Source organism: Natator depressus, chromosome 5, assembly GCF_965152275.1.
Source record: "Natator depressus isolate rNatDep1 chromosome 5, rNatDep2.hap1, whole genome shotgun sequence".
In the NCBI taxonomy this organism is placed as follows: domain Eukaryota; kingdom Metazoa; phylum Chordata; order Testudines; family Cheloniidae; genus Natator; species Natator depressus.
Genome location: NC_134238.1, coordinates 122278639 through 122300508, shown reverse-complemented (window position 1 = coordinate 122300508; position 21870 = coordinate 122278639). Strand labels below are relative to the sequence as shown.

At 51.3% G+C, this 21870-nt stretch overlaps 2 pseudogenes; both read right to left on the bottom strand.

Annotated features, from left to right (window-relative positions):
* Positions 1 to 820: 820 nt before the first annotated feature.
* Positions 821 to 7443, bottom strand: LOC141988006 (perilipin-3-like; annotated as a pseudogene).
* A 5755-nt stretch (positions 7444 to 13198) lies between these two features.
* On the bottom strand, positions 13199 to 18578 carry LOC141987099 (perilipin-3-like; annotated as a pseudogene).
* Positions 18579 to 21870: the final 3292 nt, after the last annotated feature.

The following is a 21870-nucleotide window of genomic DNA, read 5'->3' as shown; positions in this document are numbered from 1 at the left end:
TTGTACTGGACTAGAGGCAATGTCTGGCAGTCTCCCACCACTGTGTGTGACCCTTTTAACTTCGCTCATTACCAGTAGTAGGTTCTCAGTTCTCCATACGCCCCATTTCCTCTCAAGGCCATAGTGCTCTATCTCAACAACCTGGGTCTTTCCCTCTGTTAGTTGGTCTCAGAGTCTGTAATGTTGCCTTGCTACACACTGGAAGCCAGACGAGTGTTCTCAAGGGGCTGTTGCCTCCTTCTACATGAGAAAAGTCTCAGTGGAAGAGTGTCAAATGGAGGCACCTGAAGAGATGCCTTCACCCAGGAGATGAGTTCAGCCATTCTGGAGCCCTGCCAGAGAAGAACGGGTTGTGGGGGTGTGTGAAGAGGGGGAATGGGGTCACCTGTACAGTATATGTTTGTACAGAGCACGAGCCAGGGAGGGAATCACATTAAGCAGACAGCAATTTGAATGCAGTTGAGGTTTATTGTGACATTAAACCCTAGTTTTACACATTACAAAGCTAGGAAAAAGATCAAGCTCAGGAGCACTTCCTACGTACAGAGGAAGACAGCTGTATGTATGTCCTGAGAGAAGCAGACTAGCCCTACAAGGGATGCAGTCCTGCATGACTAGTGATGCCACCCTGTAACTGGTAATACACGGTTCTGGGGAAGTGTGCCTGGGAAAAGGACATTCACATTCTGTAATTCTGCAGAAGGAAGAGCTGACCTCAGTCCACCATCTGCCAAAGCAGAACTGCAGCCTTAGTGAGGAGACCCCACACTAGCTATGCAGGCAATTCAGCTGGATTCCTTCCAGCAGCAGGGGGAACCCTTCAGGCCTCCACCTTCTTTCCTTCCTCCACCAGCTCATCAGGACATGGTGGGGAGTCTCCAGCGGGAGTGAAGGGTCCCACGATCCAGTCCAGGGGAATGTTCTGCATCACGTATTCCAGCAGCTCATCCAGGGACTCCTGGGCCTTGGTCACCATCTCCCGACTACGGGCAAGGGCATTGCTGGACAGATCCTGGAAACATCCGGCACTGGAGAAGGAGGCCTGGAGCTCTTCTATACTGCTCGAGACCTGCTGGGCCTTGTCCTGGATGGTGCTGGGAAGGCCCTGGATGCTGCCCAGGAGAGTAAGGCAAGTGGTTTTCAGTTGCTGGGTGAGGCTCTGGGACATGGCTAGAGCCTGAGCTTCAACCTGCTGGAAGGAGAAAGCGAGAGATGGGAGTATCTGCAAGTCACCCTGTCAAGGTTCCTTCCCCACTCTGAACTCTAGGGTACAGATGTGGGGACCAGCATGAAAGACCCCCTAAACTTATTCTTACCAGCTTAGGTTAAAAGCTTCCCCAAGATACAGGCTTTTCCTTGTCCTTCAACCGTATGCTGCCACCACCAAGCGTTTTAAACAAAGAACAGGGAAAGAGACCTCTTGGAGAAGTCTTCCCCCAAAATATCCCCCCCAAGCCCTACTCCCCCTTTCCTGGGGAAGGCTTGGGAATAATCCTCACCAATTGGTACAGGTGAGCACAGACCCAAACCCTTGGATCTTAAGAATAAAACAAAACCAATCAGGTTCTTAAAAGAAGAATTTTAAATTAAAGAAAAGGAAAAAGAATCACATCAGTAAAATCAGGATAGTAAATACCTTACAGAGTAATCAGATTCAAAACACGGAGAATCCCTCATCAAAACATTAATACACATTCCCTCCAGCACAGAATATTTTACAAGGCATTACACAAAAGAAAATCTAACATTTTCTAGCAAGCTTACTTACTAACTTAATAGGAGTTGTAAGGCTGCATTCCTCATCTGTTCCCAGCAAAAGCATCACACAGACAGACCAAACCCTTTGTTCCCCCGCCCCCCACTCCAGATTTGAAGGAATCTTGTCCCCTCCTTGGCCATTTTGGGTCAGGTGCCAGCAGGGTTACCTTAGCTTCTTAGCCCTTCACAGGTGAAAGGATTTTACCTCTGGCCAGGAGGGATTTTGTAGCACTCTATACAGAAAGGTGGTTAGCCTTTCCTTTATATTTATGACACACCCCGACAGATGTGGAGAGTTGGCTGGAGCAAGGCTATTAGAGCGAGGAGGAGGAGAATACCTTTGCGGAGTCTGGTTCCTCCTGCCCTTCCAACTTCCCCCTGCAGCACTGGAGCCACATCTGGTACAGATGGTCCTGGCCATTGTGAAGCTTCTGATCTACAGCCTGCTTGGCATGGTTGATCTGCAGGAGGAGAGGGCAGTTAGCTGGGAGGAGCAGGAGGCGGCTGGCCAGGGAAGCTCTCCCACAGCTAGGTGTGGGCAGCAGGCAGGCAGCACTACTGCAGTGACACAGCTGGGCCCAGGAACAAACAGCGCCAATGGCACTGAGCATGGGAGGCTGCAGAGACCGTGACCCACAGCAGCTACAGGGCAGGGGAGAGGGGTCGTGTTCCTACCAGGTCAATGATTTGCTGGAGCTGGGAGAGGGCCTCCAGGGTGCGCTGCCTGGCTTGTCTCATCTTGCCCAGGGCGTGCTGGTAGGCTCGCTGGCGCAGCGTGCTCGACAGGGAACCCAGACGCACGTAGTAACTCCGCTGCTCTGCAGGAGCCTCTCCAGGCCCCTCAACGGGAGTTGTGGCAAGCTCCGCTGGAAGGGGGAAGGGGTCAGTTGGCAGCAGTGGTGCAAGTAAGCCAGTAAGGTCAGGTACGCTGCACCATTAAGACATTTATTGCTGGTAAGACGTACTGGAAAGACATTTGGTATCCACTGAAAACTGCAGGGCTCTCAGGAATCGTAGTAGTGAAAGGAGCAGAATGCTGGCAGCTCCTCCGGTGTGGCTGTACCGCCCCCAGCTGCCCCCCGCCCAGCCCTTCCATGTAGTTGCATCTCCTGTCTGGGGTCTGTAGAGCCCCCCACACAAGGCTGGGTGGAGTCATTTGGAGGAAGTCACATGTGGGGGGTCATGTACCCCCCCCCTTTTGGGTCCCTCCTATGAGTCGCGGTACTGGTAAGAGTTAAAATCTACTTGCACCACCAATTGGCAGGGCTAGGATACAAGGCAGGGATGCATTCAGCCCTCCCAAAGCTTGTGACCTATGGAAACTTTCCCAGGGCACGTTTGGATGCCCTGCAGCACCGACCAGTAAGGCAGTGGGTAGCTGCACAGGGAGCAGCGTCAGAGCCATCAGACAGGGCGAGCAGAGGGCCCAGCATGAAGGAACAAGAGGAGGGCGAGTAGCCAAGCTAGGTTGCAAGGGAGCCCGAACGAGAGGTGGCTCTTTTGGCAGATCAGCTGTGAACACTGGGAGTCCAACCCACGCCCCAAGACACCAGGGTCACATTGGTTTCTATTCAGCAGAGAGGTTCTTACCGAGCTCCTCCTCTGTCATGGGGAGGTAGTAGTCCACCAGCTGCTCAGATTTCCCCAATGCTGTGTCTATGCCACTCGCAGCCATCTGCCCCATGCTGGAGTCCATCACTGTGCTCATGCTGCTGGTCATGGCGGATTTGGTCACCTCCACGCTCTCCTGGACAGCCTCTCTGGCCATGCCGACCATGCTGGTCACTGCATCCTTGGCCTCAGTGACCGTGCTGCAGACTGAATCCTTGGCACCCACCATTGTGGCACGCACGAGGTCTTGGGCATCCAAAACCACCTAGAGGAAAAAGGGTCAGAAGAGAGGTCACTGAACACCAAGCGGAAGTGAAGGGCCCACAGCCTCATCCTGCTCCAGGACCAGCCGTGACACTCCTGTGGTTACCTTCTCAATCGGCTGCTGCAGGATGGGCAGCTGCTCCTCCAGTCTGTCCAGACCCCGACAGGCATATTCATTGGCTGCTGCAACTGAAACACAACCACAGAACTCGTTCCCTTAATTCCTTCACGTGCACAGATCTCGTGGGGCTGCTAATCTGTGTACACTGGAGGACTGGTGTTCCTAAGCAAGTGTCCCAGGTTACTGATGGGAAAGCCAAGGAAGAGGGGATGGGCAAGTTGCCCAAGGCTATGGAGCCAGTGTATTTCAGAGCCAGGTTTAGCACTCAGGAGATCCGGCTGCCAGTCATCTGTTCATTCACCCCCAGCTTCTCCTAGAGGGTTTCAGGCGTCTCCAGTGCCTGCAATGGGCTCAGATCCCTTCAGCATTGGAGCTGCTTCCTGTGCCCTCTAGCAGGTATTGCTCCATGGCATTAGGTGCCATACACAGTGCATGTGGCTGTGTGGTACTGGGCCAGCCACACACACCAGGGATTGTGCCTGGGTACTGCCTGCCTCTAGGCTGGCCCAGCTCCCCGCTGGTACCTGAGCAAGAGTCCCCAACAGCAGCTGCTGCAGCCGTCAGAGCCACTCCGCACAAGGCCAATGCCTTGGCCAGATCATGTTTAGGAGCTAGCTGAGTTGAGGGGAGCACGAGAAGGGAGTCTGTGGATTCTGTTTGCTGCCAGTTGGAGGCCGAGTTCAGTAGTGGGCCTAGAGCCACTGTAGGCTGAGCCTGTCCCCAGACCCACCTCCCCCACCACACACACACAGGAGTGTTCCGGCTTCCCTTCCCTTACTCACTCTGTGGCTCCAGCTGGTCCAGGATGGGCCATGCCCCAGTGATGGCAGCAGAGGTGATGGCCCTCACCCCTGTCTCTACCACCTCACAGACCCCTTTGATGGCTGGGTGGGTCTCTTTGGTGGCAGCATAGCTAGCAGAGGCCATCTCACAGGCAGAGCTGACCAAGGGCATGCCAGCGACCCTGTCCACTGCAGTCTGGGGGAGGAAAAGAGGTGTCAGCTGGGGAAGAGCTCCTGGCTTCTCAAGGTGCCCCTCCTGTCTCTTTCCCTCTGCAACTACTGATTCTGTAGGAGACTGCGCAGCTCTGAGGACAATCTCCTGTTCCTTTCAGCTGGGTTTCAGTGGCCTGCCTGTGACATGAGTTACAGACCCAGAAGCCTGGTCCCACTGGAACAGCTGCCAATATTCAGCAAGGTCTCAGGAACGCCGTTTCCATCCTGGCACGCCCACCAACAAAACAGAACTGCGTCACAATCTCGTTCCGTCAGTGAGAGCAGGAGTGGAGAGACCTTTTGTCTTTCCAAGTGCAGTCTCTCCCAATCAGGAACCATGTCTCGGTCAAGCACCCGGTACAGTGCCCCCACTGGGCATTGCAATCAGCGGGATTTGCCGGTGTTCTAGTGCAGAGAGCATTCACAGGGTCACCAGTGCTGGTGCTCCTCCCGGATTCAGGGGGCACTTGTGGGCAGTGACTACGGCACTCTGAGAACTTGAACTTGGAGCATGAGCTAGTGTTGTGGTTACGAGTCCCTGTCTCCAGCAGTGGAGACATTCAAGCTAGAACAGACCTGCCAGCTGCCAAGCACACCTGCCTCCCCAGGAGGGACCCACCTGTGGCTCCTCTGCCTGGATCTCCACCTGTGGTTCATTTTCCTTAGCAGACATGGTGGAGTGAGATGTCCCTGCAAGACCCAACAAGGAATATTGAGTGGCTACAGCAGGAAACAATGAAATCAATGTTGTGCAGGAACACCAGGAGAGCTGCTCCTGGTCCGTTTTCTCTAAGAGCCAGACGAGGTTGTCCCCCTGTAGTAAGTCTCTCTGTACAGAGAACAGGCCAGGGCCTTAAACCTTTGATCTAAGGCAGGCTCAGAGACAGCCAGTTCCTCAAGCCCAGGGATGCACTTGTAATCCACACACCTTGTGGGTGTGTTCTTCTGTCCCATCTCGTGGCACCAGGACCAGTTAGAGAGACAGAGATTAACGCATCGGCTTTACAGTCTTAGCTAAGAGCCTTATGGCTTTTAGCTCATGCAGTAGAGGCTCATGCATTTAGCTCCAGAGGTCCCAGGTTTGATCCTGCCCAACACCAGGGTCTGTTGGTGTTACACACTCCCAAAGCTTCTCCTCAGACTTCTAGACCCAACAATGCCTCCCAAGGGGAGCACCAGGACACCTGCACAGCTCATCAGAGGCACCCTCCTAGTTTAGTCTTTTCCCAGATAGTACCAGGGCTAATTCCATTTGTCCCAGAGTACAATCACTGACAGAAGTTATCCTGCTGAAGGTAGTAGCCATTGACTACACACACAGAACACTGAATTGAGAAGGTACCACGGGGTAGCCTTCAGGGACCTCTAGAGTGAGTAGTGTAGGAGTCTCCCTGGATACTGAATTACATAGGAGATGATCATAATGGTCCCTTCTGACCTTAATATCTATGAGTCTACATAGGAGATGCCCACTATGGCAGGCTGGTTATTTTAAAGCCAATTTAGCTGGTAAAAATACAAATATTTTCTATTCTCAGTTAAAGACTGGTCTGGTCAAGAAACAGATTCCAGTTCAGGTAAATTTACATCACCCCTGGAGGCGAGAGTGAGACCACTAACTAGAAAGCTAGGGCCAGGAAGCATTTCCCTTATGGGAAGGCACCAAGCCTGTTTTCTTTTAGTGTTTCCTGCATTATCTGTTTCAGATACATATTGGTTACCCAGCACTCCAGTCTCAGCCACCTCAGTCAAGTTTTTCCACCTGCAGATCATTAGGACAATCCAGAACTCAGACCACAACCGGAAGTCCCAATCCCCATTCCTGAGTGGGAACAGCACAGCTTTGCTCAGGTAGAGAGCTGAGTGGAAAGTTTTTCCCCATAGTCCAGGCTCTAATTTAGTTCTCCTTGTTAAATATTCTATTCTCCTCTAAGGAAGCCTCCATCTCCTGGAACATACCATTAATCCAGGCCTCCCAGTCTGGAAGGCAGATAGTCCAGGGAAGGAAACTGTTTGCTCAGAAGACTCAGCTAGAAATGTTTTACACAAGTACAGCTACCAAGCACTGAAAGTAGCTAAGAGTTTCTGACCATTCAATCCTAGCCACTACTGGCCATCAGGCAAGACATTGGGTCACATTCTGTGTAAGAAAAGAGCCCCCATCTAAACACATGCAGAACCTAGGAACCAAAGACATAACACAGAGGTAAACCACACATCTTACCAAACTTCCACACTACTAATCCTTCACCAATACTCAGACCTCACCCACGTCTCAGCCATTATATTCCTGTGATGATGTCATCATGGGGCTGGACACACTTGACAGACAGCTCAGGAGACCAATCACACAGCTGCATTCTCTACTTTGCTCAGTGAGGGCTGTGAGCCTCTGAAAAGTTACAGGGTTTCAGAGTTGTCAGTCTTGCTTGGATGTGTTCCTGGAGGTCTCATCACATGACAATCTTTAGTTCCTGGAGACTCCAGGACGATCCTGGAAGGCTAGCAAACCTAGTTTCAGATTATGAGCTGTTTGGGGCAAGCCTTTTACTCTGTGTTAAGACAGTACCTAGCGCGATGGGATTCCAGTTCTGATTTTGGCTTCGAAATGCTACGGTCATACAAATAATAAGAATGCTTCATATTCTCAGAGTGCTCCAGTTGTTCCCTCTGAAGAGCGCCTTTACGCTCCATTTCCCTGGGAACATTTTCAGTGTAGAAGGTTTTTTGTCAGTAAAACAGTTCTAGGAGAGGAGAGTGCTGATAGCTGTTGTATTATTTTGCTGTCTTGCCCACTCCAGAAGAGGCTGGCGAAATTATTCTGGCCCAGCTGGTACAAGTTGCTTCCTCAGTTCATTTATAGATTTCCTGTTGGTTGACTTGTCCAGGGAAGAGAACATGGCACAGGTTTTTAAAGGTATTTAGCTATTGCTCCTCTCAGCATTGCAAGGCCTAAGTGAGTTAGGCCCAGAACCTCAAAGAGAGTTAGGCTGCCCCACACTGGGCAATAAGGGGTTAAAGACTGAGTGCAGTTAGCAGTTCCAATATAAGTGTCAGTTCGATACGTGGAATCCCCAGGCTCAGGGGGCATCAGGGGAGCATTTGGGCAGATGCTGGGGGTGACACAGCCACAGGGAAGGACTAAGTGGGGAGACAAGCTCAGGGCAAAGTCTGGGGGGGTGTCAGTCATAGCCACTATGCTCGGCTCTTCCCTCTCCCCATTATCATTCCTGGCCTAGTTAGTCCAGCGTCAAGGCCCTTCCCAGCCGGAGTGACAGCAGATCACACCAGGCATAACTTCTTCCCATAACCTCCCCATCACCCTTCACACAGGGAGTAAAATCAAAGCAGGGAGTGCAAATGCCTGGAGCAGCTGAGCAGAGTGACAGAGGCCTGGAGCTGAGGCAGGTGCTCACCTCACTCCTTTAAAGCAAGCCTAGCTGTTCATACCCATGTGTCTGTCCCACAGAGGGATGTGAGTGGGCCTCCATCCAGAGACACAAACTTCAGCTTCAGTGGCTGCCAGGGCCAGAGTGAGGCAGTTTTAGTCCCTGATTCTACAGTGAGCCCTGCACAAACCAGTCCCTGCATTTACTCCCTGCACGCCCTGGTTCTCATGGGAAACTTCAATCACCCTGATATCTGGTGGGAGAGCAATACAGCGGTGCACAGACAATCCAGGAAGTTTTTGGAAAATGTAGGGGACAATTTCCTGGTGCAAGTGCTGGAGGAACCAGCTAGGGGCAGAGCTCTTCTTGAGCTGCTGCTCACAAACTGGGAAGAATTAGTAGGGGAAGCAAAAGTGGATGGGAACCTGGGAGGCAGTGACCATGAGATGGTTGAGTTCAGGATCCTGACACAAGGAGGAAAGGAAAGCAGTAGAATACGGACCCTGGACTTCAGAAAAGCAGACTTTGACTCCCTCAGGGAACTGATGGGCAAGATCCCCTGGGAGAATAACATGAGGGGGAAAGGAGTCCAGGAGAGCTGGCTTTATTTTAAAGAATCCTTTTTGAGGTTACAGGGACAAACCATCCCGATGTGTAGAAAGTATAGTAAATATGGCATGCGACCAGCTTGACCAGTGAAATCCTTGCTGATCTTAAACACAAAAAAGAAGCTTACAAGAAGTGGAAGATTGGACAAATGACCAGGGAGAAGTATGAAAATATTGCTCAGGCATGCAGGAGTGAAATCAGGAAGGCCAAATCACACCTGGAGTTGCAGCTAGCAAGAGATGTTAAGAGTAACAAGAAGGGTTTCTTCAGGTACGTTGGCAACAAGAAGAAAGTCAAGGAAAGTGTGGGCCCCTTACTGAATGAGGGAGGCAACCTAGTGACAGAGGATGTGGAAAAAGCTAATGTACTCAATGCTTTTTTTGCCTCTGTCTTCACGAACAAGGTCAGCTCCCAGACTACTGCACTGGGCAGCACAGCATGGGGAGGAGGTGACCAGCCCTCTGTGGAGAAAGAAGTGGTTCGGGACTATTTAGAAAAGCTGGACGTGCACAAGTCCATGGGGCCGGATGCGTTGCATCTGAGAGTGCTAAAGGAGTTGGCGGATGTGATTGCGGAGCCGTTGGCCATTATCTTTGAAAACTCACGGCGATCCGGGGCAGTCCCGGACTACTGGAAAAAGGCTAATGTAGTGCCCATCTTTAAAAAAGGGAAGAAGGAGGATCCTGGGAACTACAGGCCAGTCAGCCTCACCTCCCCAGAAAAATCCCCGGAGCAGGTCCACAAGGAATCAATTCTGAAGCACTTGGATGAGAGGAAAGTGATCAGGAAAAGTCAGCATGGATTCACCTAGGGTAAGTCATTCCTGACTAATCTAATTGCCTTCTATGACGAGATAACTGGCTCTGTGGATGAAGGGAAAGCAGTGGACGAGGTGTTCCTTGACTTTAGCAAAGCTTTTGACACTGTCTCCCACAGTATTCTTGTCAGTAAGTTAAAGAAGTATGGGCTGGATGAATGCATTATAAGGTGGGTAGAAAATTGGCTAGATTGTCGGGCTCAACGGGTAGTGATCAATGGCTTCATGTCTAGTTGGCAGCTGGTATCAAGCGGAGTGCCCCAAGGGTCAGTCCTGGGGCCGTTTTTGTTCAATATCTTCATTAATGATCTGGAGGATGGTGTGGATTGCACCCTCAGCAAGTTTGCAGATGACACTAAACTGGGAGGAGTGGTAGATACGCTGGAGGGTAGGGATAGGATACAGAGGAACCTAGACAAATAGGAGGATTGGGCCAAAAGAAATCTGATGAGGTTCAACAAGGACAAGTGCAGAGTCCTGCACTTAGGACGGTAGAATCCAGTGCACCGCTACAGACTAGGGACCGAATGGCTCGGCAGCAGTTCTGCAGAAAAGGACCTGGGGGTTACAGTGGACGAGAAGCTGGATATGAGTCAAAAGTGTGCCCTTGTAGCCAAGAAGGCCAATGGCATTTTGGGATGTATAAGTAGGGGCATTGCCAGCAGATTGAGGGACGTGATTGTTCCCCTCAATTCGACATTGGTGAGGCCTCATCTGGAGTAGCGTGTCCAGTTTTGGGCCCCACACTACAAGAAGGATGTGGAAAAATTGGAGAGAGTCCAGCGGAGGGCAACAAAAATGATTAGGGGACTGGAACAGATGACTTATGAGGAGAGGCTGAGGGAAGTGGGATTGTTTAGTCTACAGAAGAGAAGAATGAGGGGATATTTGATAACTGCTTTCAACTACCTGAAAGGTGGTTCCAAAAAAGATGGATCTAGACTATTCTCAGAGGTAGAGGATGACAGGACAAGGAGTAATGGTCTCAAGTTGCAGTGGGGGAGATTTAGGTTGGATATTAGGAAAAACTTTTTCCCTAGGAGGGTGGTGAAATACTGGAATGCATTACCTAGGGAGGTGGTGGAATCTCCTTCCTTAGAAGCTTTTAAGGTCAGGCTTGACAAGACCCTGGCTGGGATGATTTAATTGGGGAATCGATCCTGCTTTGAGCAGGGGGTTGGACTAGATGACCTCCTGAGGTCCCTTCCAACCCTGATATTCTATGATACTCAGACCCCCAGTAACTTCAACAGGCAGTTGGGAAGAGTAGCTGGGTTCCAGAGAGCTCTGCACAGGTGCAAGTAACACCAGCACAGAGAGACCACTGCATGCTCAGGGCTTAGAAACCACCTTCCCATCCATAGCCCTCCCACACAGGCAGCCAGCAGAAGAAGCAAGCCCAACCATGTTGAGAGCACACTGCAAGTGTTCCTACCTGGGATGTACAGCTACAATCACTAATTATCCAGAGGGTGCCACCCAGGGGCAGGCAGCATCTCTTTCCTTTTCCCATTCCTCCTTCTAATATTCAGACCATTGGGGTGTAGCTGGTATGATCTCTATGCTCACACTTTAGAACCTCCAACAGGCCTTTGGATTAAACACCTGAGCCTGTTGGTGGATCATGCTGGGGTTTGCTGAAATAACTCACTGCTCCTTGAGCCATAAATACTGCATCTGGTGGGTTAGTCAGTTACTATGTTTGCTTTATATAATCTAAGACTGGTCCAGCAGCAGTTGCTATAGGGTATCTTACGTCTGACCCTAGCTGGGGACATGTTAGAACCACTTCTTGTCTACGGAAGGATTAGCTGCAGGGGCTGCGCGTGGGAAATGGAGGCTGCAATGTTCTTCATGGTGTAAAGAAAATCCAGCTCCTACTTCTATCCATGTTTCAAGCTAATATCTGCTGATGTGAAATCCACTCATTCACCTCGCACATTTTATTAGACTTGGACTAAAGAGCTTCCTTGGGCTTGAGCACAGAAGTCCCATTTGCTGAACAGCACTACTGAAGTCTGCACTTCCTTTTGCATGTCCCTAAAAGAAGCAGGTTAGGACTTTTACTCACCCCAGCAGGGCTCCACCTAGCGAGTGCTCTTACTCACTCTTCCCTGAGTGTGTTGTAGGGGCCTTTGTTAATCCAGAACACAGCAGGGTTTCTAACACATCTCCAGTTCCACAGGCAGGTTAGCCTGTCAGTTCAGCAGTTTCTGACTTTGAAGAGCTTGCTATCCCCAGTCCTTTGGAGTACAAGCCAGGCCCTGTCCAATGAGATGAGGAGTAACCAGCCATGGGAGCTGCTTCCATCACCACTTTGATTACTAGTCTCCAGCTTGGAGAGCAACACAGCCATTCCTGCTCATGGTGCTGTTGCAGTGCTGAATCCAGGAGACATGGTCTTGCCTGAAGCTTTTTAATAGCTCAAGCCCAAGTTAGGATAAGCAACAGTGATGGAGCTGCCTAGATGCCACTACCCACTTGTGACTTCAAGCACAGACACAAGCTCTCAGGAAAATGCATTACAAGCCCAGCACTGGTCCCATCATGGATCTCCCACAACCCTGAGCCACGTGCCTGTACGGTTATTGGCCTGGCTAGGTTTACACTAGGCAGTAGGAAAGGTTAGGCAGGTGCTTGGCTAATGGCAGGGAGGAAGGACGCAGGCTGGCTGATGTCCATGCTTCAGCAAGACTGTCTGCTGCTCACTCTCTTGCAAGTAGTCTCCCTGTGTGTGTGCACGCGTGTGCAGGGGTATGTTTTGACAACTCCAGGCAACTGGGATTTAACAATTCACCATCTCTTTTCCTGGATGCTTCCAACCTGTTGAGCTTCTTGCACTGGATTAGAGGTAAAGCCTGGCAGGCTCCCACCACGGTATGTGACCCTTTTAACTCCGCTCATTACCAGTAGTAGGTTCTGAGCTCTCCACCCACCCCATTTCCTCTCAGGGCCATCGTGCCCTAACACCCTGGGTTCTTTCCTCCGTTAGTTGGTTTCAGAGTTTGTAATGTTGCCTTACTACCCACTGGAAGCCAGACGAGTGTTCTCAATGGGCTGTTGCCTCCTTCTATCTGAGAAAAGTCTCAATGGAAGAGTGTCAAATGGAGGCACCTGAAGCGATGCCTTTACCCAGGAGACGAGCTCAGCCATTCTGGAGCCCTACCAGAAAAAGAGTGGGTGCAAGGGGTGTGTGTGTGTGTGTGTTTAAGTAAAGAAGAGGGGGATGGGGTCATCTGTACAGTATATGTTTGTACAGAGCACAAGTCAGGGAGGGAATCACATTAAGCAGACAGGAATTTGAATGCAGTTGAGGTTTATTGTGACATTAAACCCTAGTATTACACAGCTAGGAAAAATATCGAGCTGAGGAGCACTTCCTATGTATGTCCTGAGAGAAGCAGACTAGCCCTGCTAGGGACGCAGTCCTGCATGACTAGTGATGCCACCCTGTAACAAATGGTTCTGGGGAAGTGGGCCTGGGAAAGGACATTCAAGTTCTTTAATTCTGCAGAAGGAAGAGCTGACATCAGCCCACCATCTGCCAAAGCAGAACTACGGCCTCAGCGAGGAGACCCCACACTAGCTATGCAGGCAATTCAGCTGGATTCCTTCCAGCAGCAGGGGGAACCCTTCAGGCCTCCAGCTTCTTTCCTTCCCCCACCAGCTCATCAGGACATGGTGGGGAGTCTCCAGCGGGAGTGAAGGGTCCCACGATCCAGTCCAGGGGAATGTTCTGCATCACGTATTCCAGCAGCTCCCCCAGGGACTCCTGGGCCTTGGTTACGATCTCCCGACTATGGGCAAGGGCACTGCTGGAGAGATCCTGGAAACATCCGGCACTGGAGAAGGAGGCCTGGAGCTCTTCTATACTGCTCGAGACCTGCTGGGCCTTGTCCTGGATAGTGCTGGGAAGGCCCTGGATGCTGCCCAGGAGAGTAAGGCAGGTGGTTTTCAGTTGCTGGGTGAGGCTCTGGGACGTGGCTAGAGCCTGAGCTTCAACCTGCTGGAAGGAGAAAGAGAGACTGGAGTATCTGCAAGTTTCCCCTACACATGGGGGGAGTTCACTGGAGCAAGACTGGCAGGGCGAGAAGGAGAATACCTTTGCGGAGTCTGGTTCCTCCTGCCCTTCCAACTTCCCCCTGCAGCACTGGAGCCACATCTGGTACAGACGGTCCTGGCCATTGTGAAGCTTCTGATCTACAGCCTGCTTGGCATGGTTGATCTGCAGGAGGAGAGGGCAGTTAGCTGGGAAGAGCAGGAGGCGGCTGGCCAGGGAAGCTCTCCCACAGCTAGGTGTGGGCAGCAGGCAAGCCGCACTACTGCAGCGACACAGCTGGGCCCAGGAACAAACAGCGCCAATGGCACCGAGCATGGGAGGCTGCAGAGACCGTGACCCACAGCAGCTACAGGGCAGGGGAGAGGGGTCGTGTTCCTACCAGGTCAATGATTTGCTGGAGCTGGGAGAGGGCCTCCAGGGTGCGCTGCCTGGCTTGTCTCATCTTGCCCAGGGCGTGCTGGTAGGCTCGCTGGCGCAGCGTGCTCGACAGGGAACCCAGACGCACATAGTAACTCCGCTGCTCTGCAGGAGCCTCTCCAGGCCCCTCAACGGGAGTTGTGGCAAGCTCAGCTGGAAGGGGAAAGGGGTCAGTTGGCAGCAGTGGTGCAAGCAAGCCAGTAAGGTCAGGTACGCCGCACCATTAAGACATTTGTTGCTGGTATGACGTACTGGAATGACGTTTGGTATCCAGTGAAAACTGCAGGGCTCTCAGGAACCACAGCAGCGAAAGGAGCAGAACGCTGGCACCTCCTCCGGTGTGGCTGTACCGTCCCCAGCTGGCTCCCCACCAGCCCTTCCACGTAGTTGCATCTCCTGTCTGGGGTCTGTAGAGCCCCCTGCACAAGGCAGGGTGGGGTCGTTTGGGGGGAGCCATGTGCCCCCCCCCCCACCACCACTTTTGGGTCCCTCCCATGAGTCGCCGTACTGGTAGGAGTTAAAATCTAGTTGCACCACCAGTTGGCAGGGCCAGGATACAAGGCAGGGATGCATTCAGCCCTCCCAAAGCTTGTGACCGATGGAATCTTTCCCAAGGCACGTTTGGATGCCCTGCAGCACCGACCAGTAAAGCAGCGGGTAGCTGCACAGGGAGCAGCGTCAGAACCAGATGACAGGGCTAGCTGAGGGCCCAGCATGAAGGAAAAAGGGGAGGGCTAGTAGCCTATCAAGGTTGCAAGGGAGCCTGAAGGAGAGGTGGCTTTTGCAAGCTCAGCTGTGAACATGGACTCACAGCTGTTCAAAGCCACACCCCAAGACACCAGGATCACACTGGTTTTTATTCAGCAGAGGGGATCTTACCGAGCTCCTCCTCGGTCATGGGGAGGTAGTGGTCCACCAGCTGCTCAGATTTCCCCAATGCTGTGTCTATGCCAATCGCAGCCAACTGCCCCATGCTGGAGCCCACCACTCTGCTCATGCTGCTGGTCATGGCGGATTTGGTCATCTCCACGCTCTCCTGGACAGCCCCTTGGGCCACGCCCACCATGCTGGTCACTGCATCCTTGGCCTCAGTGACCGTGCTGCACACTGCATCCTTGGCACCCACCATTGTGGCACGCACGAGGTCTTGGGCATCCAAAGCCACCTAGAGGAAAAGGGGTCAGAAGAGAGGTCACTGAACACCTAGCGGAAGTGAAGGGCCCACAGCCTCATCCTGCTCCAGGACCAGCCATGACACTCCTGTGGTTACCTTCTCAATTGGCTGCTGCAGGATGGGCAGCTGCTCTTCCAGTCTGTCCAGACCCCGACAGGCGTATTCATTGGCTGCTGCAACTGAAACACAACCACAGAACTCGTTCCCTTAATTCCTTCACGTGCACAGATCTCGTGGGGCTGCTAATCTGTGTACACTGGAGGACTGGTGTTCCTAAGCAAGTGTCCCAGGTTATTGATGGGAAAGCCAAGGAAGAGAGGTTGGGCAAGTTGCCCAAGGCTATGGAGCCAGTCTGGGTCAGCGCCAGCTTTAGCACTCGGGAGATCCGGCTGCCAGCCATCTGTTCATCCACCCCCAACTTCTCCTAGAGGATTTCAGGCATCTCCAGTGCCTGCAATGGGCTCAGATCCTTTTAGCATTGGAGCTGCTTCCTGTGCCCTCTAGCAGGTATTGCTCCATGGCATTAGGTGCCATACACAGTGCATGTGGCTGTGTGGTACTGGGCCAGCCACGCACACCAGGGATTGTGCGTGGGTACTGCCTGTCTCTAGGCTGGTCCAGCTCAGCACCGATACCTGAGGAAGAGTCCAACAACAGCTGCTGCAACCATCAGAGCCGCTCCGCACGAGGCCAATGCCTTGGCCAGATCATGTCTAGGAGCTAGCAGAGTTCAGGGGAGCAGGAGAAGGGAGTCTGTGGATTCTGTTTGCTGCCAGTTGGAGGCCAAGTTCAGTAGTGGGCCTAGAGCCACTATAGGCTGAACCTGCCCCCAGACCCACCTCCCCCGCCACACACACAGGAGTGTTTCTGTCTCTCTTCCCTTACTCACGCTGTGGCTCCAGCTGGTCCAGGATGGGCCGTGCCCTGGTGATGGCAGCAGAGGTGATGGCCCTCACCCCAGTCTCTGCCACCTCACAGACCGCTTTGATGGCTGGGTGGGTCTCTTTGGTGGCAGCGTAGCTGGCAGAGGCCATCTCACAGGCAGAGCTGACCAAGGGCAGGCCAGCCACCCTGTCCCCTGCAGTCTGAGGGAGGGAAAGAGGAGTCAGCTGAGGAAGAGCTCCTGGCTTGTCAAGGTGCCCTCCTGTCTCTTTCTCCTACAGAATCAGTTGCAGAGGGACTGTCCTCAGAGCTAGGCAGTCTCCTGTCCCTGTCAGCAGGGGTTCAGTGGCCTGCCTGTGACATTAGTTACACACCCAGAAGCCTGGTCCCATTGGAACAGCTGCCAATATTCAGCAAGGTCTCAGGAATGCCGTTTCCATCCTGGCACGCCCACCAACAAAAGAGAACTGCGTCACAATCTCATTCCAGTGAGAGCAGGAGTGGAGACACCTTTTGTCTTTCCAAGTGCAGTCTCTCCCAATCAGGAACCATGTCTCGGTCCAGCACCCGGTACAGTGCCCCCACTGGGCATTGCAATTAGCGGGATTTGCGGGTGTTCTAGTGCAGAGAGCATTCACAGGGTCACCAGCGCTGGTGCTCCTCCCGGATTCAGGGGGCACTTGTGGGCAGTGACTACGGCACTCTGAGAACTAGAACTTGGAGCATTAGCTAGTGTTGTGGTTACGAGTCCCTGTCTCCAGCAGTGGAGACATTCAGGCTAGAACAGCCCTTCCAGCTGCCAAGCACACCTGCCTCCCCAGGAGGGACCCACCTGTTGCTCCTCTGCCTGGATCTCCACCTCTGGTTCATTTTCCTTAGCAGACATGGTGGAGTGAGATGTCCCTGCAAGACCCAAAAAGGAATATTGAGTGGCTACAGCAGGAACCAGTGAAATCAATGTGTGTAGGAACACCAGGAGAGCTGCTCCTGGTCCGTTTTGGCTAAGAGCCAGACGAGGTTGTCCCCCTGTAGTAAGTCTCTCTGTACAGAGAACAGGCCAGGGTCTTAAACCTTTGATCTAAGGCAGGCTCAGAGACAGCCAGTTCCTCAAGCCCAGGGATGCACTTGTAATCCACACACCTTGTGGGTATGTTCTTCTGTCCCATCTCATGGCACCAGAACCCGTTAGAGAGGCAGAGATTAACGCATCAGCTCTACAGTCTTAGCTAAGAGCCTTATGGCTTTTAGCTCATGCAGTAGAGGCTCATGCATTTAGCTCCAGAGGTCCCAGGTTTGATCCTGCCGATCACCAGGGTCTGTCGGTGTCACACACTCCCAAAGCTTCTCCTCAGACTTCTAGACCCAAGAATACCTCCCAAGGGGAGCACCAGGACACCTGCACAGCTCAGAGGCACCCTCCCAGTTTAGTCTTTTCCCAGATAATACCAGGGCTAATTCCTTTTGTCCCAGAGTACAATCACTGACAGAAGTTACCCTGCTGAAGGTAGTAGCCATTGACTACACACACAGAACACTGAATTGAGAAGGTACCGCTGGTGAGCCTTCAGGGACCTCTTGAGTGAGTAGTGTAGGAGTCTCCCTGGATACTGAATTACATAGGAGATGATCATAATGGTCCCTTCTGACCTTAGTGTCTAAAGTCTACATAGGAGATGCCCACTATGGCAGGCTGGTTATTTTAAAGCCAATTTAGCTGGTAAAAATACAAATATTTTCTCTTCTCAGTTAAAGACTGGTCTGCTAAAGAACAGATTCCAGTTCAGGTAAATTGACACCATCACCCCTAGAGGCAAGAGCGAGACCACTAACTAGAAAACTAGAGCCAGGAAGCATTTCCCTTATGGGAAGGCACCAGGCCTATTTTCTTTTAGTGTTTCCTGCATTATCTTTTTCAGATACATATTGGTTACCCAGCACTCCAGTCTCAGCTGAATCAGCCACCTCCGTCAAGTATTTCCACCTGCAGATCATTAGGACAAGCCAGAAGTCCCAATCCCCATTCCTGAGTGGGAACAGCATAGCTTAGCTCAGGTAGAGAGGTGAGTGGAGAGTTTTCCCATAGTCGAAGCCCTAATTTAATTCTCCTTGTTAAATATTCTATTCTTCTAAGAGGTGGAGTCTTCCCTAGAGAACATACCATTAATCAAGACCTCCCAGTCTGGAAGGCAGATAGTTTCCTTCCCTGGACTGTTTGCTCAAAAGACTCAGCTAGAAATGCTTTACACAAGAACAGCTACCAAGCACTGAAAGTAGCTAAGAGTTTCTGGTCATTCAATCCTAGCCACTACTGGCCATCAGGCAAGACATTGAGTCACACTCTGTGTAAGAAAAGAACCCCCATCTAAACACAGGCAGAACCTAAAAACCAGAGACATAGCATAGAGATTAAGCACACATCTTACCAAACTTCCACACTACTAATCCTTTGCCAGTACTTGGATTTTACCCCCCTCCAGCCATTATATTCCTGTGATGATGTCATCATGGGGCTGGACACTCTTGACAGACAGCTCAGGAGACCAATCACACAGCTGCATTCTCTACCTTGCTCAGTGAGGGCTGTGAGCCTCTGAAAAGTTACAGGGTTTCAGAGTTGCCAATCTTGCTTGGATGTGTTCCTGGAGGTCCCATCACATGACAATCTTTAATTAAAGATTAATCTTAAATTCCTGGAGAGTTAAGGACAGTCCTGGAGGGCTGGAAACCTAGTTTCAGATTATGAGCTGTTTGGGGCAGACCTTTTACTCTGTGTTAAGACAGTAACTAGCGCGATGGGATTCCAGTTCTGATTTTGGCTTCGAAATGCTACGGTCATACAAATAAGAAGAATGCTTCATATTCTCAGAGTGCTCCAGTTGCTCTCTCTGAAGAGCGCCTTTACGCTCCATTTCCCTGGGAACATTTTCAGTGTAGAAGGTTTTTTGTCAGTAAAACCATCTAAGAGAGGAGAGCGCTGATAGCTGTTGTATTATTTTCCTTTCCTGCCCACTCCAGAAGAGGCTGGAGAAGTTATTCTGGCCCAGCTGGTACAAGTTGCTTCCTCAGTTCATTTATAGCTTTCCTGTTGGTTGACTTGTCCAGGGAAGAGAACATGGCACAGGTTTTTAAAGGTATTTAGCTATTGCTCCTCTCAGCATTGCAAGCCCTAAGTGAGTTAGGCCCAGAACCTCAAAGAGAGTTAGTTGCCCCACACTGGGCAATAAGGGATTAAAGACTGAGTGCAGTGAGCAGTTCCAATATAAGTGTCAGTTCGATACGTGGAACCCCCAGGCTCAGGGGGCATCAGGGGAGCATTTGGGCAGATGCTGGGGGTGACACAGCCACAGGGAAGCACTAAGTGGGGAGACAAGCTCAGGGAAAAGTTTGGGGGGGTGTCAGTTATAGCCACTATGCTCGGTTCTGCCCTCTCCCCATTATCATTCCTGGCCTAGTTATTTCAGTGCCAGGGTCTTTCCCAGCCAGAGTGACAGCAGATCACACCAGGCATAACTTCGTCCCATAACCTCCCCATCACCCTTCACACAGGGAGTAAAATCAAAGCAGGGAGTGCAAATGCCTGGAGCAGCTGAGCAGAGTGACAGTGGCTTGGGGCTGAGGCAGGTGCTCACCTCACTCCTTTAAAGCAAGCCTAGCTGTTCATACCCATGTGTCTGTCCCACAGAGGGATGTGAGTGGGCCTCCATCCAGAAACACGATCTTCAGCTTCAGTGGCTGCAAGGGCCAGAGTGGGGCAGTGTTCTTCCCTGATTCTACAATGAGCCCTGCATAAACCAGCTCCTGCATTTACTCAGACCCCAGTAACTTCAACAGGCAGTTGGGAAGAGTAGCTGAGTTCCAGAGGGCTCTGCACAGGTGCAAGTATCCCTAGCACAGAGAGACCATCGCACGCTCAGGGCTTAGAAACCACCTTCCCATCCATAGCCCTCCCACACAGGCAGCCAGCAGAAGAAGCAAGCCCAACCATGTTGAGAGCACACTACAAGTCTGCCTACCTGGGATCTACAGCTACAATGACTAATTATCCAGAGGGTGCCACCCAGGAGAGAAAGCCAACTGGGGGCAGGCAGCATCTCTTTCCTTTTCCCATTTCTCCTTCTAATATTCAGACCATTGGGGTGTAGCTGGTGTGATCTCTTTGCTCACACCTTGGATCCTCCAACAGGCCTTTGGATTAAACACTCGAGCCCGTTGGTTTGGGGTTTGCTGAAATAACTCACTGCTCCTTGTGCCATAAATACTGCACCCGGTGGGTTAGTCAGTCACTACATTTGCTTTATATAACTTGAGAGTGGGGCAGCAACATTTTCGATCGGGTTTCTTAGGTCTGACCCTGGCTTGGGGATGTGCTAGAACCACTCCTTCTCTACGGAAAGATTAGCTGCAGGGGCTGTGCTCAGGAAACGTAGGCTGCAATGTTCTTCATGCTGTAAAGAAAATCCAGCTCCCACTTCTATCCAAGTTTGAAACTAATATCTGTTGATGTGAAATCCACTCATTGACATCACACATTTTATTAGACTTGGACTAAAGAGGAAAGAGCTTCACTGGGCTTGAACACAGAAGTCATGTTAGCTGACCAGCACTCCTGAAGTCTGCACTTACTCTTCCATATCCCTAAAAGGAGCAGGCTAGGACTTTTACTCACCCCAGCAGGTTTCCACCTAGCTAGTGTGTTGGAGGGGCCTCTGTTAATCCAGAACACAGCAGGGTATGTAACACACTTCCAGTTACACAGGCAAATTAGCCTCAGTGATCGCTCCCTGTCAATTAGGGAGTTTCTGACATTTCTGGAGGAAAGGACCTCGAGGTTACAGTGGACAAGAAGCTGGCTATGAGTCAACAGTGTGCCCTTGTTGCAAGGATGGCCAATGACATTTTGGGCTGTGTAAGTAGGGGCATTGCCAGCAAATCGACGGACATGATAGTTGCCCTCTATTCAACATCGGTGAGGCCTCATCTGGAGTACTATGTACAGTTTCGGGCCCTACACTACAAAAAGGATGTGAAAAAATTGGAAAGTGCCCAGCAGAGGACAACAAAAATGTTTAGGGGACTGGAACACATGACTTATGAGGAGAGGCTGAGGAAACTGGAATTGTTTAGCCTGCAGAAGAGAAGAATGGGGAGGGGGGGTGGATTTGATAGCTGCTTTCAACTACCTGAGAGGGAGTTCCAAAGAGGATTGGTCTAGACTGTTCTCAGTGGTATAGATTGCAGAACAAGGATCAATGGTCTCAAGTTGCAGTGGGGGAGGTTTAGTTTGGATATTAGGAAAAAACTTTTTCACTAGGAAGGTGGTGAAGCACTGGAACGGGTTACCTAGTAAGGTGGTGGAATCTCCTTCCTTTGAAGTTTTTCAGGTTGAGTTTGACTAAACCCTGGCTGGGATGATTAAGTTGGGGATTGGCCCTGCTTTGAGCAGGGGGTTGGATTAGATGACCTCCTAAAGTCCCTTCCAACCCCCATATTCTAGGAGTCTATGAAAAGCTTTGTATCCCCAGTCCACTGGAGTACAAGACAGGCCCTGTCCAATGAGATCAGGTGTAACCAGCCCTGGGAGCTGCTTCCATCACCACTTTGATTACTAGTCTCCATCTTTGAGAGCAACACACCCATTCCTGGTCATGGTCCTGTTGCAGTACTGAACCCGAGAGACATTTCCTTGCCTGAAGGTTTTTAATAGCTCAAGCCCGAGTTAGGATAAGCAACAGAGATGGAGCTGCCTAGATGACACTACCCACTTGTGACTTCA